Source organism: Geotrypetes seraphini, chromosome 5 (assembly GCF_902459505.1).
Source record: "Geotrypetes seraphini chromosome 5, aGeoSer1.1, whole genome shotgun sequence".
Taxonomy (NCBI): Eukaryota; Metazoa; Chordata; class Amphibia; order Gymnophiona; family Dermophiidae; genus Geotrypetes; species Geotrypetes seraphini.
This window is the reverse complement of record NC_047088.1, coordinates 171,448,626-171,465,808: the sequence shown is the minus strand read 5'-3', so window position 1 is coordinate 171,465,808 and position 17,183 is coordinate 171,448,626. Positions and strand designations below refer to the sequence as shown.

At 40.7% G+C, this 17,183-nt stretch overlaps 1 protein-coding gene across 4 annotated transcripts in view; it reads right to left on the bottom strand.

Annotated features, from left to right (window-relative positions):
• The window catches only part of SATB2 (SATB homeobox 2), a 436,014-nt gene that overhangs the window by 182,214 nt on the left and 236,617 nt on the right, over positions 1 to 17,183 (bottom strand). The window lies entirely within an intron of this gene.

Here is a 17,183-nt window from a genome sequence, read left to right as displayed (position 1 = left end):
GTCAGACCAGTGGTCCATCGTGCACAGCAGTCCGCTCCCGCGGCAGCACCTAGGTCAAGGACCTGAGCCCTAACTGAGTCTAGACTTACCTGCGTACGTTCTGATCTAGCAGGAACTTGTCTAACTTTGTCTTGAATCCCTGAAAGGGGTTTCCCCTTACGACAGCCTCTGGAAGAACGTTCCAGTTTTCCAACCCTCTCTGTGTGAAAAGAATTTCCTTACGTTTGTACGGAATCTATCCCCTTTTAACTTTAGAGAGTACCCTCTCGTTCTCCCCACCTTGGAGAGGGTTAACAACCTGTCTTTATCTACTAAGTCTATTTCCTTCATTATCTTGAATGTTTCTATCATGTCCCCTCTCAGTTTCCTCTTTTCAAGGGAGAAGAGGCCCAGTTTCTCTAATCTCTTGCTGTATAACAACTCCTCCAGCCCCTTAACCATTTTGGTTGCTCTTCTCTGGACCCTTTCGAGTAGTACCGTGTCCTTCTTCAAGTACAGCGACCAGTGCTGGAAGCAGTATTCCAGGTGGGGTCACACCATGGCCCGGTACAACAGCATGATAACCTTCTCTGATCTGTTCGTGATCCCCTTCTTAATCATTCCAAGCATTCTGTTTGCCCTTTTCGCTGATGCCATGAATTGTGCGAGTGGCTTCACCGACTTGTCGACCAGTACTCCCAAGTCTCTTTCCTGGGGGGTTTCTCCAAGTATTGCACCAGACATCCTGTATTCGTGTACAAGATTTTTCTTACCGACATGCATCACCTTACACTTATCCACCTTAAACTTCATTTGCCATGTCGCAGCCCATTTCTCGAGTGTGTTTACGTCTTGTTGCAGGTCTTCGCAATCCTCCTGTGTCTTCACTACTCTGAATAACTTTGTATCATCTGCAAATTTAATCACCTCTCTCACTGTTCCAATTTCCAGATCGTTTATAAATATGTTGAAGAGCACAGGCCCAAGCACCGAACCCTGCGGTACTCCACTGGTGACGCTTTTCCAGTCTAAGTATTGTCCATTTACCCCCACTCTCTGTTTTCTATCCACCAACCAGTTTTTGATCCACGTGAGTATTTCACCCTCAATCCCATGGCTTGCAATTTTTCGAAGTAGTCGATCATGTGGGACCTTGTCAAATTCTTTCTGAAAATCCAGATATACAATATCGACCAAGTCACCTTGCCTATTAACTTCTTCAAAGAAATGCAGCAAGTTTGTCAAGCAAGATTTTCCTTTGCTGAAGCTATGCTGGCTGGTCCTCATCAGATTGTGTCTTTCAAGGTGGTCAACAATGTGGTCCTTTATTAGCGCTTCTACCTTCTTTCCCAGTATAATGCCATTGCCTAACTTAGGAACAGATATGATGTTATTCTGGGAATGTCCCATCATCTGCCTAAGCTCTTCCCATAGTTATGCCTCTTTGGAGTTCTGCGCTATGAAATTTAGACATGGAGGTTATAGAATAGCCACTACAAGGACAGAGTCACACACAAATCCAAATGGCTGCAAATAACTCCAATATTAATTGTTCACACATTGTTAACTAATTTGCACATGCATCTGCATCGAGTGCCCAAATTTGCACATCCAACTTTGGGCGACCTATATAGAATCCAGGAGTAAATGACAGCAGATAAAAGCTGTTTGGTCCATCCAGTCTGCCCAACAAGAAGCCAGAGCCATACCCACCACTCTGTGCAGGTTACAGTCTTTTCATAATTGAGCACTGCCTTCACAACCAGGGAAGTCAGCAATTTGTTACCATGCAGCCAATTCATATTAATGCCACAATTTCATAACCCTAGAGTCTATTTCACATGTGCTTGCTTTACATTTAAGATCTTGCATGGCATCTTTCCTTCCTTCCTTCCTCTATTTTGGAATTCTACAAGATCTGAGATTACCAGACCTACTCAAAAACTTAAATTATCCTTTCCTACGCTGAAAGGTGTCATCTATAGTGGAAAACCAGGGAAGTCTCTTCTTTTCAAAATTACTGAGCTCTGAAATAATTTTCCTGTCCAGTTGCGTGATCTGGGCTCTCTCCAATTATTCCAAAAACATCTGAAAACGGCATTTTTCAAAATTGTGATCTTCGTTTCCCTTTATATTATCCCTATCCCTATTGTATTTTTTTCTTTAATTTTTTGTAAACCGTGTCGAGCTCTATTTTTATAGAGACTATGCGGTATATAAGCTTAAGATTTAGTTTAGCTTAGTTTATGGCCATAGCATAATCACATTTATTATCAATAAATGATTAAACCAACAATTTAACCATATTACTAACATCATATTGCTAACACATGCAGGGCAAGGAAGAGGCACTGTGGATCAATTTGGAAAGAGGGAATGGTGAATATATTTACTTTGGTGTGATATACAGGCCTCCTTCACAGACAGAAGTAGATAGAGGTTTAATAGTAGACATTCAGAATATATCTAAAAAAGGGAAAGTCTTGCTAATAGGTGATTTTAACATACCAGATATTGATTGGGGTACCCCTATTGCAGGGTCTTCTAGAAGTAGGGAGATTTTGGATTCTCTACAAGAAGAACTGTTCCAGCAGTTGGTAATGGAACCCACATGGGATGGGGCTCATACTAGACTTAGTGCTTACAAATGGGGAAAGTGTTTCTGATGTTACAGTGGGTGATCATCTGGCATCCATTGATCACTGCATGTTACGGTTTAATATTAAGATGGGTATAGAGAGGGTTCATTCAAAAGCAAAGGAATTAGACTTAAAAAAACTAACATTGGTCGGATGGGGGTTTACATCAAGGAATTATAGTCTGGATGGGAACGTCTGGAAGGAGTGGAAATACGGTGGGCAAAACTGAAAGGAACAATTTTAAGGGCGACAAACCTTTCTGTGAGGCAAGTAAGTAAAAGTAAGAGGAAAAGAAGGCCGCTTTGATTCTCAAAAGTAGTAGCTGAAGAAGGTAAGGAATAAGAGGTTAGCCTTTCATAAACTACAAAAGATCACAGAAAGAGGGAAGACAGGTAAAAATATCTGGAAAAGTTAAGAGAGGGTGGTCACGTAGTCAGGAAAGCAAAGGTGCAAATGGAAGAAAAAATAGTTTACATGGTAAAAACAGGAAGACAAGACATTTTTTAGATATATTAGTGATAGGAAGAAGGCAAAAGTGGCATTGTGAGACTTAAAGGTGAAGGGGAGGAATATATAGAAGCTGATAAAGAAAAGGCTGAATTGCTTAAACAAATATTTCTGTTCTAGTGTTCATGGCTTGAAGCACCGGGAGTGGAACCGCAGAAGACAAACGTGAATAGGAATGAAGGAATAATAGACCCTGATCGATTTTCAGAGGTTCATGAGGAGCTAGCTAAAATAAATGGTAGACAAAGCGATAGGGCCAGATATTGTACATCCTAGGGTGCTGAAGGAAATTAGGAAGTTATGGTAGCTCCACTGACTGACCTTTTCAATGAGTCTCTAGAGTCGGGAGTGGTACTGGAAGACTGGAGAAGGGCGGATGTGGTCCCTCTCCACAAAAGTGGAAGTAAGGAAGAAGTAGGGAATTATAGGCTGGTAAGTCTGACTTCTGTGGTAAACAAATTAATGGAAACACTTTTAAAACAGAGAATGGTCAAGTTTCTGGAATCCTGTGGATTACAGACTTGAGGCAACATGGATTCACTAGAAGGTAGGTCTTGTCTGACAAATCTGATCAATTTCTTTGACTAGGTGACCAGAGACTTGGATAGAGGATATGCGCTAGATGTGGTGTATTTAGATATTAGCAAAGCCTTTCACAGTGTTCCACACAGACATCTAATAAATCAACTGAGAGCCCTCGGGATAGGTCCCAAAGTGACCGGTTGGGTCAGGAACTGGTTGAGTGAAAGGCAACAGAGGGTAGTGCTCAATGGCGATTACTCTGAGGAAAGGGATATTACCAGTGGTGTGCCTCAAGGTTCTGGTCTTTTTAACATTTTTATAAGCGATATTGCTGAAGGGTTGTCGGGTAAGATTTGCCTCTTTGCAGATGACACCAAAATCTGCAATAGAGTAGACACACCAGATGGTGTGAATAACATGAAGAAAGACCTGGCAAAGCTTGAAGAATGGTCTTAAATTTGGCAGCTAAAATTTAATGCTAAGAAAAGGAAGGTTATGCATTTGGGTTGCAAAAACCCAAGGGAACAGTACAGTTTAGGGGTGAAGAACCTACGTGCATGACAGAAGAGCGGGACTTGGGTGTGATTGTATGTGATGATCTTAAGGCTCCAAACAGGCTGAAAAGGTGATGGCGAAAGCTAGAAGGATGCTAGGTTGTACAGGGAGAGGTATGGCCAGTAGGAAAAGGAGGCATTGATGCCTCTGCATAAGACTTTGTTGAAACCTCATTTAGAATACTGTGTACAATTCTGGAGGCCATACCTTCAAAAAGATATAGAAAGGATGGAGTTGGTCCAAAGGAAGGCTACTAAAATGGTACATGGTCTACATCATAAGGCATATGGGGACAGACTTAAAGATATCAATATGTATTGTTTGGAGGAAAGGCGGAAGAGGGGAGATATGATAGAGATGTTTACAAATACCTACGTAATGTAAATGTGCATGAGTTGAGTCTCTTTCATTTGAAAGGAAACTCTGCAATGAAAGGGCATAGGATGAAGTTAAGAGGTGATAGGTTCCGGAGTAATCTAGGGAAATACTTTTTTACAGAAAGGGTGGTAGATGCATGGAAGTCTCCCGGAAGAGATGGTGGAGACAGAGACTGTGTCTGAATTCAAAAGTGCCTGGGATAGGCAAGTGGGATCTCTCGGAGAGAGAAAGAGATAATGGTTACTGTAGATGGGCAGACTAGATGGGTCATTTGGCTTTAATTTGCCATCATGTTTCTATGTTTCTATCATTTTATTCTCTAAATTCAACATTAAGATTCAACCTTTCTGCCACACCTAGAGATATACAGCACCTGCATTCATAGCATCTGATATAAATGTGATATAAAATTACGCATACTTAATTCTGATGTATCTTTGCCATTTTTGGAACAGCCCATAGAAATTTGCCTGGCACTGGCCAAATAGCCACCTACTGGAGTTGCTGTTAAAGCCCACTCCAGAACAAGAAAAAAAAACCCGTGGAACGGATGATCTTGATGCAGTCTTTATTTGAACAAGGTGCAGATCAAAGAAACCAAAATTTTAAAAAATTAAAATACACAGTAAAAGGTTTGTGGTATAGACCTGACATGGGCCATGTTTCGGTCATGAAAGACCGTTTTCTGGGGTCCGGTACTGCTATAAGCCACAAGTAAGGAATTGCCAAATAAGCAAAACAAAATACTGTGTAAGAGTAATTGTAGCCATGTGAGGAGATGCCGTCTAAACAACAGGTGCTTCTCTCAAACAGTATTTTGTTTTGCTTATTTGGCAATCCTTTACTTGTGACTTAAAGCAGTACCGGACCCCGAAAGAAGGTCTTTCATGACCGAAACATGGCCCATGTCGGGTATTTACCACAAACCTTTTACTGTGTATTTTTTTTTTTTATTTGGTTTCTTTGATCTGCATCTTGTTCAAATAAAGACTGCATCAAGATCATCAGTTCCACAGTTTTTCTTCTTGTTTTGGCTTTGCAGGGTTTTTTTATGTGGAACTCCTGTGGTGGACTGTTTGTTGGTTAAAGCCCACTCCAGCTCACCTTCATCTGTATTTATGATTTTCAGGACACAGACCATAGAAGTCTGCTGGCACTAGCCTAGCATCCCATCTACTGGAGTAGTCGTCCAAGCACCACTGCTGCCCATCATAACACATCAAAAGCCATAAACTCATTTAAGTTTTGTTTTGAATCTATTCTCTTTCTATAAAGAGATCCTCTATGTTTATCCCACATATTTTTGAATTCTGTCATTCTTTTTGTTTCTACCACCTCTACTGTGAGGTTATTCCTGGCATCCACTGCCCTCTCTATGAAAAAAAAATATATTTCCTGATGTTACTCCTACGTCTACCATCCTGCAACCTCAATTCATGTCCTCTAGTTCAACTGCTTCTGCATCTCTGAAAAAAATTTACATATTAATACCTTTCAAATATTTAAATATCTGTATTATACCCCCCTTATCCCTCCTTTCCTCTAGGGCATACATATCAAACCTGATTGAATTTTTTGATTGGGTGATCAGAGAGCTGGATCGAGGACATATGCTACATGTAATTTACTTAGATTTCAGCAAAGCCTTTGAGTTCCTCATAGGAGGCTGTTGAACAAACTTGAAGGGCTGAAGTTAGGACCCAAAGTGGTGAACTGGGTTAAAAACTGGCTGTCGGACAGATGCCAGAGGGTGGTGGTTAATGGAAGTCGCTCGGAGGAAGGAAAAGTGAGTAGTGGAGTCCCTCAGGGTTCGGTGCCGGGGCCAATCCTGTTCAATATGTTTGTGAGTGACATTGCTGAAGGGTTAGAAGGAAAAGTGTGCCTTTTTGCAGATGATACCAAGATTTGTAACAGAGTAGACACCGAAGAGGGAGTGGAAAATATGAAAAAGGATCTGCAAAAGTTAGAGGAATGGTCTAATGCCTGGCAACTAAAATTCAATGCAAAGAAATGCATTTGGGGATTAATAATCGGAAGGAACCGTATATGCTGGGAGGTGAGAAGCTGATATGCACGGACGGGGAGAGGGACCTTGGGGTGATAGTGTCCGAAGATCTAAAGGCGAAAAAACAGTGTGAAAAGGCAGTGGCTGCTTCCAGAAGGATGCTGGGCTGTATAAAGAGAGGCATAGCCAGTAGAAGGAAGAAGGTGTTGATGCCCCTGTACAGGTCATTGGTAAGGCACCACTTGGAGTATTGTGTTCAGTTTTGGAGACCGTATCTGGCGAAGGACGTAAGAAGACTTGAAGCGGTCCAAAGGAGGGCGACAAAAATGATAGGAGGCTTGCACCAGAAGACGTATGAGGAGAGACTGGAAGCCCTGAATATATATACCCTAGAGCGGGGGTCGGCAACCCGCGGCTCCAGAGCCGCATGCGGCTCTTTTCCACCTTTGCTGCGGCTCCGGTAGTGTGTCACGCAGGAATGCAGCTTACAAGTCCGGCGTCGCGGCGGGAAATAGCCATGCTGAGCAGTGAGCTCAGCACGTACACAGATGAAAGCCTTGCTTGCTGATTGGTCCGGCGGCCGGACTTGTAAGGTGCACGTCTGAAAAAGAAATCATCCTGGCCGGGGTCGGTGTCATGCTCCGGAGATCTACAGCCTTCCTATCTCCCTCTCCCTTCTACCTGCTTCCGGCCACATCCCCTGCTCCGCGGCTCTCTTCGGCAACTCAGCAGCAGCGATCGACACAAGCTTCTGACGTCGGGGCCTACCCTCTGCGAGTCCTGCTTGTTTCAACTTCCTTTTTCCACAAAGGCGGGACTCGTAGAGGGAAGGCCTTGATGTCGGTAGCTTGTCTTGATCACCGCTGCTGACGAGTTGCTGAAGAGAGCCGCGGAGCAGGGGGGTGTTGCCAGGTGCAGGTAGAAGGGAGAGGGCCAGATGCAGGACTCGTGGGTGAGGGAGCAGAAGAGAGAGAGAAAGAGAGAGGGGAGGGAAACAAAAGGAAATATTTCATACTGGGCTGGGCCTGAGTGGAGGGAGGGTGGAAAGATTCTAGCTACAGGGTGCAGTAACAAAGGAAAAGGGGGGGAAAGCTGAAAATGGAGATAGTGACACAAAGAAGAGAAAGGGTAAGCAGGACCTACTGAATAAGGATAGAGATACAGAGGGGACATGAAGAGGAGGTGAAATAGAGACATAGAAGTAATACTGAAAAAGTGTGTGTGTGGGGGGGGAGATAAAGACATTGAAAGGGCAAATGGTGAACATGGGGTAAAGACAAGGACAGAGACAAATGAAGATTCTGAAAAAGTGGTGAGATAGGAATATAGGTGAGATGGACACAAAGAAGGGGGATGCTGGAAAATAGGTGGAATGGTAATTCTGACAGACACAGAAGGGAAATGCTGGATCAAGGAGAGATGGGGCTCAGGCTGGATGGAATGAGGAGAAATGCCTTGTTGGCCCGGAACTTCCTCTCCTACATCAGAATTGACGTCAGGGAGCGGAATGCTGGTCAGCGCAACACTTCTGCAGGGAAAGCTTGGGACGGCGGTGGCTTGGGGGCTGTTCCCCGATTGCGGTGGAAGCAAACCGAGTGGCTTGGGGGACGGCACGGAGACAGAAAGAAGGGTGAACAGGGAGACAGAAAGAAAAAGTTGGGGGAGAGAATGAGGTCTGGAGGAGAGGAAACATACAGGAGGCTGAAAGAAAGGAAGAAAGATTGGATGCACAGTCAGAAGAAGAAAGTGCAACCAGAGACTCATGAAATCACCAAATAGCAAAGGTAGGAAAAATGATTTTATTTTCAATTTAGTGATCCTGTATATAGCATTAAGATAAGAAACAATATATGCAGTGTTAGATTTGTTTTATAATGGTTTTGCGGCTCCAAGTTTTTTTTTCTTTTCGAAAACGGGTCCAAGTGGCTCTTTATGTCTTAAAGGTTGCAGACCCCTGCCCTAGAGGAAAGGAGAGACAGGGGAGATATGATTCAGACGTTCAAATACTTGAAGGGTATTAACGTAGAACATAATCTTTTCCAGAGAAAGGAAAATAGTAAAACCAGAGGACATAATTTGAGGTTGAGGGGTGGTAAATTTAAAGGCAATGTTAGGAAATTCTACTTTACGGAGAGGGTGGTGGATGCCTGGAATGTGCTCCCGAGAGAGGTGGTGGAGAGTAAAACTGTGAATGAGTTCAAAGAATCATGGGATGAACACAGAGGATCTAGAATCAGAAAATAATATTAAAAATTGAACTAAGGCCAGTACTGGGCAGACTTGCACGGTCTGTGTCTGTATGGCCATTTGGTGGAGGATGGGCTGTGAAGGGCTTCAATGGCTAGGAGGGTGTAGATGGGCTGGAGTAAGTTTTAACAGAGATTTCGGCAGTAGGAACCCAAGCACAGTACCGGGTAGAGTTTTGGATTCTTGCCCAGAAATAGCTAAGAAGAAAAAATTAAAAATTTAAATTGAATCAAGTTGGGCAGACTGGATGGACCATTCGGGTCTTTATCTACCGTCATCTACTATGTTACTATGTAAATCGTGTGGAGCAAACCCTCATGCCTTTTGCCACCTTTCTCTGAATCACTCCAAGTCTTTTTATGTCTTTAGCAGGATAAAACTGTAAACAATACTCCATATGAGGCTTCACCAATGACATGTACAGTGGCATTAATACATCCTTTCTTCTGCTAGTTATGCATCTTTCTGGCTACTAGAGAATAACATGGAGACAAATTTTTCCCCGTCCCCGCGCGAACTCATTTTCCCATCCCGTCCCTGCGAGTTCTTTTCCTGTACTTGCCCCTTTCCTGCAAACTCTGTCCTCATCTGCACAAGCCTCAAGCACTTTAAAATCATAAATGTTCGAGTCTTATGTGGTTAAAGCAGAGTTTACAGGAATGGAGCAGGGAGAGCGACAGTGACAAAACTCATGGGGACAGGACAGGGAAATTGAGTTCCTGCGTGGATGGGGACAAATTTGTCCCTGTGTCATTCTCTATTGGCTACCACCTTGTCACACTGGTTCACCGCCTTGAGATCCTTGAATGTGCACATCAGCCTCTCACTTTTATAGGTAGGATTGTTGCAGTGTATTTTGGAATAAGAGTGTTACTACATGGGTGATGCATTTGTTTTCCGAGGGTTCAGTGTTAATTAGCAGATAAAATCAACCCAGCCTCTAGGTAAAAGAGGCATCTGCCTAGGGTGGCACAATTTGGGGCTGGCAGTAAAATAGTCTACCATAAACTCACCAGTGCCAGCATGGGCCTTGAGCAACAGGGTGGTCAAAAAAAATTAAGATGAAAAGGAATTGGCTAACTCACCTGATCCTTGGGGAGAAGAAGTCTAAAGAGATGGGGCAAATCTACAGATTGATAAATAAATAATGGACATCAGTATGAGCCCTTCGTACATAAACGAACATAGACCTCTGGCTCAGGCGATATCTCAAGAGGTGACCAGCACCAGACCACAGTCTAATTGAGAATTGCCTCATACATCATGTAGTCCATATGTGTCTAAAAATGTAAACTGTATTATACAACCTCCCAAAACTGGATAGACCTTTTCTCACCAAGGAAAAGGGTTTTTTTAATGGGCAACACATACATACTGTCCCTAAATACACACCTTGTGAGAGAAACAACAATGAATGTAATAAATATAATAAACACTATAAATATATGTATAAAAGAATATGTGTGGTGTACCAGAGTCTATGTGTAAAGTGCGAATGAAAAAAATAAATGCATAAATACTTAATAAATAATTAATAAATAAATAATCATGCAAAATACAAGGTGCTTCATAAAATACAAATTGTGTAACTAAAATACAACCTAAAGTGCAAATGCAGCCTATAGCACCATGATGAAAGATATCTGGTCAATAAATATCACGAAGATATGTATAAAAATATATATAAAGCGCAAAGCATATAACAGAAAAAGAACATAAGGTGCAAATGCCTATAGCACCGTAATGAAAAATACCTGGTCAATGAATGTCACAAAAATATATATAAAGTGCAGAAAATATAGCAAGAATAAAATATAAAGTGCAAATGCAGTCTATAGCACCAGAAAAACACTTGTACATATAAAGAAGAATATAAATATAGATATAAAGTGCTGATGCAAATCCTACCATTTAGAATGTAAGTGCAATTTGTCACTAACTATAGGTTATAAGCACCATAAACACACACTCACACGCACCAAGCAAAAGATAGTAAATAATAAATACTTGACTAGCAAATGCTAGACATTCACACGTGTACCACATAAATACACAAGTACACTCACTTATACACCGGCTTAAATGAAGCCCAATCAAACAATAGTAACTCTGTTTAAGAAATCACTCATGAATATCACCACTCGACAGAGCTCCGTTTCGCCACTTCGTCAGGAGCGGAGAAGGGTTGAGATAGATATATGTATATAAGGTACATAAGGTTGTATATAAGGTTCGGTCCCTGCGTTTTTGATTGCCATACGCCTGGGAACCGCAGGATTTTTTCCACCGACAATCCTAACAGTTTTTGTCGGGCTCTTTATTTACCTTATATACATATATCTATCTCAACCCGTCTCCGCTCCTGACGAAGTGGCGAAACGGAGCTCTGTCGAGTGGTGATATTCATGAGTGATTTCTTAAACAGTTACTATTGTTTGATTGTGCTTCATTTAAGCTGGTGTATGAGTGAGTGTACTTGTGTATTTGTGTGGTACACGTGTGAATGTCTAGCATTTGCTAGTCAAGTATTTATTATTTACTATCTTTTGTTTGGTGCGTGTGAGTGTGTGTTTATGGTGCTTATAACCTATAGTTAGTGACAAATTGCACTTACATTCTAAATGGTAGGATTTGCATCGGCACTTTATATCTATATTTATATTCTTCTTTATATGTACAAGTGTTTTTCTGGTGCTATAGACTGCATTTGCACTTTATATTTTATTCTTGCTATATTTTCTGCACTTTATATATATTTTTGTGACATTCATTGACCAGGTATTTTTCATTACGGTGCTATAGGCATTTGCACCTTATGTTCTTTTTCTGTTATATGCTTTGCACTTTATATATATTTTTATACATATCTTCGTGATATTTATTGACCAGATATCTTTCATCATGGTGCTATAGGCTGCATTTGCACTTTAGGTTGTATTTTAGTTACACAATTTGTATTTTATGAAGCACCTTGTATTTTGCATGATTATTTATTTATTAATTATTTATTAAGTATTTATGCATTTATTTTTTTCATTTGCACTTTACACATAGACTCTGGTACACCACTCATATTCTTTTATACATATATTTATAGTGTTTATTATATTTATTACATTCATTGTTGTTTCTCTCACAAGGTGTGTATTTAGGGACAGTATGTATGTGTTGCCCATTAAAAAAACCCTTTTCCTTGGTGAGAAAAGGTCTATCCAGTTTTGGGAGGTTGTATAATACAGTTTACATTTTTAGACACATATGGACTACATGATGTATGAGGCAATTCTCAATTAGACTGTGGTCTGGTGCTGGTCACCTCTTGAGATATCGCCTGAGCCAGAGGTCTATGTTCGTTTATGTACGAAGGGCTCATACTGATGTCCATTATTTATTTATCAATCTGTAGATTTGCCCCATCTCTTTAGACTTCTTCTCCCCAAGGATCAGGTGAGTTAGCCAATTCCTTTTCATCTTGATTATCTTTTGGATTTTATTGGCTACGATCCAATTAGGGTTTTTTACTAGTGCTGTTTCAAAAAAAATTAACACATTTTGTTTGTCCACAAGGCTAATTTTATTCCTTAATATAAAAATGAAAAACACATAAAATTTTACTTAAAACAAAGTTTAGGGATCGCCCCACTTCGCTGTTTTTTTAAACTACCGTTAAGCGTAACAGTATATTGTAATTCTTGTGCACTTGACAAATAATTTTGGCCAGCACTCATTTTGGTGCCTTAAATGTTAGACCTGTTTCTGGGTATATTTGACCTGCTGATTCCAAACATGGCACCAGTTTTCTCCTATAAGCTCTAGTTTTTGAGATACAGAACATGTGCCATATACCACTCTTCACTCTGCTCGCCCATTAAAAAAATCAGGATATTTTAATGTAGTGTTTAAATTAATATCTTTTAAGCATAAAAGAAGCATACATATTAAAAATTAAAGAAAAGTGTACAACATGAGGAACATTTACTTATTTCATATGAAAAGCATAAGTTTATGATACAAACTTTCCAGTCATTCAACATACAAGCTCCCTTTGTAAGACTTCCGACAGTGGGATCTGCCAGGACAATCCTGCATAAAATTCCAAAAATAGTCTGTCATGTGTGCATCCCATCTTCCTTGGTATCTGGCTTCCATTGTTTTTATGTGTTGGTGAAATCTTTCACCTTGCTCTTCGCTTAAGTCACCAAGGTTCTCTGGAAAGCGATTTAAGTGACTGTGCAGATAATGGACTTTAAAACTCATTTACAGCCAAGCCTGTTGAAATGAAAGAGCATATCCTCTACTAATTGTGTAGTTGTCTGCCTTCTTGCTGTCAAGAAAATGATTCAATTTCATTCATTGATGCTATAAAATGTGGATCATTTATAAGTTGTCTGATCTGTGGCCCATCAAAAATTCCTGCCTTCAGTTTTTGCATGGCAAGTCCAGGTAATGTATGCGCTATGTATTCAATGCACAAACTGTTTTTATTCAAAGTCTTTACAAATTTATATGTAGTGGTGGCAGTATGATTCTATATCATGCTACCAAAGGTTCATTGATCACATTTTGTCCTCCAACCACCATATATTCCCTCGGAGGCCAATCTTTTTTGCCCAATGTTCATGTTTGGCTCTACTATCCCAAAGGCATATCTACTATCTCGTAATTGTATCTAAAAAACTAGAGCTGATGCAACGCAATTTTCTGAATCAGTGACCCAAATAACCCCAGGAACAGGTCAAAAACCGAAGGCACCAATTTTTTGTTGTTATTGGCCTGTGTAATCAATGGTCTATGACACAGGTGTCAAACTCAAGGCCCAAGGGCCAAATCCGGCCCGCCTGGTCGTTTTATGCGGCCCGCGGTCTGATGCTCCCAGTTTTACCTTGTGACCAACTCCCTCCTCCTCACAGCCGTAATGTGCATGGAGCCACATGCTGCGGCTCCTCACGCATCCCACACCTCATCTAGAAGCATTCCCTCTGTTGTGACATCAGAGTGAAGGCTTTCGGTTCAGGTGCAGGGCGCACAAGGAGCCGCTGCACATGGCTCCGTGCACACTACAGCTGTGAGGAGGGAGCCAGCCACAAGATGACACCAGGGGATATTGGACCACGGGCCGCATAAAATGGCCAGGTTGGAGCCGGCCAGAAGGTTAGACATCCGCTGGAGGGAGGCACAGCATGGAGTAAGGGAGACAACAAAGGTAGGGGGGAATGGTTTTATTTTCAAGTTAGTGTTTGAATTGAATTTTAAGCATTTTAATCTGCTGTCTATCTTTTGCACTGCTCAGGAAGAAATAAATTTGTTTCTTTTTCTCTGGGGGTTGTACTGCATGCAGAATCTTGAATCTTAGGGTGTTTTTAAAAAATATATTAGTACTTTCAGTTTTTGGTCCCGTATTTACATAGGGGTTATCTGTTTCTGGTAGGAATGAATGTTGAGAAGCATACAATGTGTTAACAATTACCATTATTTGTTAATAAGATTATATTGTGTGTGTATATATGAAAAATGAATGGAAAAAATGGTGTTATAATTAGTATTATTATAAGGGCGGGGTCTGGGGGGTGGAGATTGGGCGGGGTCTGGCCCGCGACTTAGCCTGTGTTTTGGATTTCGGCCCCTTAATGTGAATGAGTTTGACACCCCTGGTCTATGATATAAGAGCCACCTTTGACACAGAAGGAAACTTCTTTTGGAGGCTGGTCACTAGCCTAAAAACAAATTGCTTCTGTTCTTCATGATTTGACAAAGGTTCTATTTTTCAATGAGGCTTATCTGTAATTCTGCTGCATCATTAACAACAGTCATTTTGGATACCCAATTCTAAAGTTCCTTGAAAACTGGATGGTCAGTCTACTCTGTGGGATGTTTCTTCAGGAATATTTTTGCTTTTGTTCATATTCTATCAATCAAGAGATCAAAAAATGACTGTGTTGTCTGTGTTAAAAGACTTTCAAAGGTCACAGGTTCTGTATCATCTGCACACATGACACGTCATGGAATGTCTAGCAATGGTGGATACTGTAACTTTCGTACCATTCATAGCTTTGTTTTTGGTGCAATTCTGTCATCAAAAAAGGCAAGTGCTGCTAGGTGCTCAAACAGAAACCATAGATGGCTGAAAATGGCTGTGAGCACCTTGTTTGCAAAAGTTTTATTCGGATATGTGTTGAGAGTGGACAGTTTCTTCAACTTCCTAACACAGGAGTCTATGAGTTGTGTCAGCATCCTGGTTCGATTCCATACCGCCATTGCTGACTCACACACCAACTTATAGCTTTCTGGTAAAGATTTTCCTTCTCATAGTGATGAAAATTGATCAGTCGAAGAACATCCAGTCCACATGGAAGTCTAGCAGTTGACAGATGACATCTGACAGACTGACTTCCCAAGACTGATAGCAAGCTACATACTAATTGTGCACAATTACCTACATACACAACACACAAGCAAACAGTGCATGCTGGGGTGACCTCTAAATATTGTCTAATCAAGTTGACACATGAGTAAGACATATCAAGTGGACAAAAATAAGCCTTGTGGAGACAAGATTTGACAAGGTTGATTTTTTTGCATACTACCTTGGGTTTCACAATAGGAGTTAACACTTATAAAGGAGACCTTGGAATCATTGTGGACAATATACTGAAATCTTCAGAGTATGTAGCAAATAAATAAATAAATGGGAATTATTTGGAAAGGAAAAGAAAACAAATTTGTGAATATCAAAATGTCTGCAAAGATTCATGATGTGTCTGCAGTTCTGTTCATCCCGTCTAAAAAAAAAAAGATATATAACAGATCTAGAAAATCTATAGGAAAGGGCAACAAAAATGGGAAAGGGGGTGGACTCTCTCTTAAGAAGGAAGAAAGACCTCTTCGGTTTGGAGAAGAAATAATTGGACAGGGATATGATTGTGTTTATAAAATCATGACTGGTGTGAAACAGATAAAAAGGAATCATTTCAAAGAATATGAAGACTAGAATATACTTCATGAAAAAAAGGGCTCCTTTTATCAAGCCGCGCTAGTAGTTTAACGCGTGTAATAGCACGCATTAAACTGCCACGCTAGCCGCTAACGCCTGCCTTGAGCAGGAGGTAGTTTTTTGGGCCAGCGCGGGGGTTTGCGCATGATTAAAAGTCACGTGCGCTAACCCTGCTAGCGCGGCTTGATAAAAGGAGCCCAAAGTGTTTGAAAGTTTTAAACAAAGATTTTTTTCAATTCCTTTTAAACTGGGGAATTTGTTGCAGAAGGAATGTGTTGAGACTAGCAGTAAAGCTGGGTTTAAAACAGACAAGTTGTTGTAGGACAAGTTTATTCAAAACGATTAGCCAGGTAAACTTGGGTATCACCACCTCTTGTTTGAAGAAGTGAGCAACATGAAACTGTCTTCCCTATGGATCTGCAGGATGTTTCTATGTGTCCGTAAGAGGATACTGGCATGATGGAGTGTTGGACTGACCCCATGTGGTACGTATTACTTTCTTACAATCGTGTAACTCTAAAGATCATATACATTTCAATGAATAAGTGTTAAAATTTAACAATGTCATGACTAATATAAGAGCACTACATCCCAACCTTTTAGCCAAACACTTTACAATCAAATTGTATCCTGTTGAAAATTAAGAGTGCAAGTGCTAAAATTACCTGTGCTTTGCACCTCCTGTTTGTGAAGGTGACCAAATAGACACCTAAAAGCATACATATTTTTGCAAATCAAATGTGCACAGTGCACATACTAAGAATATTTCTTTAAATAGCACCCAAATTTCTGCGTGCAAAATTGTGCATGATCCTGAGATGTACCTGCCACTAAATTGGCTAATGAGCCAATTAGCACCATAATTGAGTGCTAACAATCAATTACTAGCCCCGGCATTAACTGACAACAATTTGGATTTTCACATGCATCTTGCTAAGTGTTATACCACAAAGATCCGTGTGCAAATATTTTAGCGTGTAACTGAAAAGGGGGATATGGCTATGGGAGGGGTGTGGGTGGGCCAGGGTGTTCACTAAAGATGCCTGCAGTATTATATAATACAGATAATCCATGCCTAATTTACATGCCAGGATTCTTCATCAGGTTTTAGCTGGTGTAAATCCTTATTGCCAAAGTTTGGTGTGGAAATCAACTCTAAGCGCTATTCTATAAATGGCTTGCAACTCGGAGCGACATTTATAGAATACCACTCTACATGGATTTTTTTCCAGTGCTCAAATTCGGGTGCCATTTATTGAATTTAATCCACAATGTTCTTTCTCTGACCTATACACATCACTAATCATGCCTTTTTTTAAACTGAATAAAAAACTCTGTTTAGCTGGACAGAGGAAGATAT